Source organism: Entelurus aequoreus, linkage group LG07, assembly GCF_033978785.1.
Source record: "Entelurus aequoreus isolate RoL-2023_Sb linkage group LG07, RoL_Eaeq_v1.1, whole genome shotgun sequence".
Taxonomy (NCBI): Eukaryota; Metazoa; Chordata; class Actinopteri; order Syngnathiformes; family Syngnathidae; genus Entelurus; species Entelurus aequoreus.
This window is the reverse complement of record NC_084737.1, coordinates 36,572,152-36,574,955: the sequence shown is the minus strand read 5'-3', so window position 1 is coordinate 36,574,955 and position 2,804 is coordinate 36,572,152. Positions and strand designations below refer to the sequence as shown.

General features: G+C 40.3%; 1 protein-coding gene across 1 annotated transcript in view; it reads left to right on the top strand.

Annotated features, from left to right (window-relative positions):
• The first annotated feature begins 432 nt into the window (after positions 1-432).
• The window catches only part of nkain5 (sodium/potassium transporting ATPase interacting 5), a 28,229-nt gene continuing 25,857 nt past the window's right edge, over positions 433-2,804 (top strand). The window contains exon 1 of the mRNA XM_062053429.1: positions 433-464. The gene's annotated coding sequence lies outside the window, so the exon portion shown is untranslated. The remainder of the gene's footprint in view (positions 465-2,804) is intronic.

The following is a 2,804-nucleotide window of genomic DNA, read 5'->3' as shown; positions in this document are numbered from 1 at the left end:
TGTGACACAGGCAAAGCTTGGAGACCCCACAATTACAATTCTTCCTTGTGATGCTGCTGCCACCCACTGGTAGAGTTGGGAAGTGCACCTCTCATGCATATTCCCTGTTGTGTCCATATAAAAACCCTCGACAATATTTTGCCAAATAATACATATGTTGAGCTTATAAACTTAATACAAAACATGTAAATCAGTCCTCTAATTAAATGTTCATTTGTTTTCAGTTGTTTTAATCTCACACATGTTTAAAGGCTTCAGATCCTCCAGTTTTGCAATTAGTACGTCGACTACTGCCACCTGCTGGTGTGTCTGAGAATAGCAGAGAGAACATCGACCTATCAGAAGGAAGGAGTCAGTGTTGCTGTATGAGGGGCGATCAGTGCCACAATAGGCGAGAGTAGGAGGAGGGCTGAAAAATACATAAATGGACAACAACGAGCAATGTGCCATCAGGTTCATGGCTGGTGAGGCACTTACTCCTTTGTTTATTTATTTATTTTTTATACTTTGAGTTATTGTTCTATAATAAGTTAAATGCCTACTGAAATTAAATTTTCTTATTTAAACGGAGATAGCAGATCCATTCTATGTGTCATACTTGATCATTTCGCGATATTGCCATATTTTTGCTGAAAGGATTTAGTATAGAACAACGACGATAAAGTTCGCAACTTTTGGTCGCTGATAAAAAAAAGCCTTGCCTGTACCGGAAGTAGCGTGACATCGCAGGTTGAAGGGCTCCTCACATTTCCCCATTGTTTACACCAGCAGCGAGAGCGATTCGGTCCGAGAAAGCGACGATTACCCCATTCATTTGAGCGAGGATGAAAGATTTGGGGATGAGGAACGTGAGAGTGAAGGACTAGAGTGCAGTGCAGGACTTATCTTTTTTTGCTCTGACCGTAACTTAGGTACAAGGGCTCATTGGATTCCACACTTTCTCCTTTTTCTATTGTGGATCACAGATTTGTATTTCAAACCACCTCGGATACTATATCCTCTTGAAAATGAGAGTCGAGAACGCAAAATGGACATTCACAGTGACTTTTATCTCCACGACAATACATCGGCGAAGCACTTTATTGAATTACATCAACAGTATACAAAATGGGTTATTTTCTGGCGCAATTAAAAATCAATTAAAACGCATCAGCAATTAAAACATATACCGTAAATTTATCTGCTTGGCTTATGCAACTTCTGGTCAATAAACTTTGATTCAAAGTACACACATCTCAAAGATATATTAACTGCCCTGACCACATGATGGCGACAAATGCACATGTAACAATGTTAATTAAAGGCCTACTGAAATGAATTTTTTTTATTTAAACGGGGATAGCAGATCTATTCTATGTGTCATACTTGATCATTTCGCGATATTGCCATATTTTTGCTGAAAGGATTTAGTATAGAACAACGACGATAAAGATTGCAACTTTTGGTATCTGATAAAAAAAAGGCTTGCACCTACCGGAAGTAGCGTGACGTAGTCAGTTGAACATATACGCAAAGTTCCCTATTGTTTACAATGATGGCCGCATGAAGTGAGAGAGATTCGGACCGAGAAAGCGACAATTTCCCCATTAATTTGAGCGAGGATGAAAGATTTGTGGATGAGTAAAGTGCAAGTGAAGGACTAGTGGGGAGTTGAAGCTATTCAGATAGGGAAGATGCTGTGAGAGCCGAGGGTGACCTGATATTCAGCTGGGAATGACTACAACAGTAAATAAACACAAGACATATATATACTCTATTAGCCACAACACAACCAGGCTTATATTTAATATGCCACAAATTAATCCTGCATAAAAACACCTGCGTGTTTGTTATGCTAGCTCCTAGCTCCTCTGCTAGCTCCTAGCTCCATAGAACACGCCAATACAATTCAAACACCTGATCAACACACACAATCACTCAGCCCAAAAGACAGTTTACCTAACCCAAGGTTCATAAAGCTTATATATTTTTAAAAAGTTACGTACGTGACGCGCACATACGGTCAAGTTATCGAATGTTTAGCAGCCAAGGCTGCATACTCACGGTACCTGATATTCAGCTGGGAATGACTACAACAGTAAATAAACACAAGACATATATATACTCTATTAGCCACAACACAACCAGGCTTATATTTAATATGCCACAAATTAATCCTGCATAATAACACCTGCGTGTTTGTTATGCTAGCTCCTAGCTCCTCTGCTAGCTCCTAGCTCCATAGAACACGCCAATACAATTCAAACACCTGATCAACACACACAATCACTCAGCCCAAAAGACCGTTCACCTAACCCAAGGTTCATAAAGCTTATATATTTTTAAAAAGTTACGTACGTGACGCGCACGTACGGTACGGTACGTGTTATGCTAGCTCCTAGCTCCTCTGCTAGCTCCTAGCTCCATAGAACACGCCAATACAATTCAAACACATGATCAACACACACAATCACTCAGCCCAAAAGACCGTTCACCTAACCCAAGGTTCATAAAGCTTATATATTTTAAAAAAGTTACGTACATACGCAAAAAAAAGCCAAAGCTGCATACTCACAGTAGCACGTCTGCGTCTTTGTCATCCAAATCAAAGTAATCCTGGTAAGAGTCTGTGTTGTCCCAGTTCTCTACAGGCGTCTGTGTATCCAAATCAAAAGTCCTCCTGGTTAGAGTCTCTGTTATCCGAGTTCTTCCATCTTGACTGCATCTTTCGGGAATGTAAACAAAGAAGCGCCGGCTGTGTACTGTTGTGGCTGACTACGTTCGAAAAATACGTCCATTTCGCACCGACAACTTTCTTCTTTGCT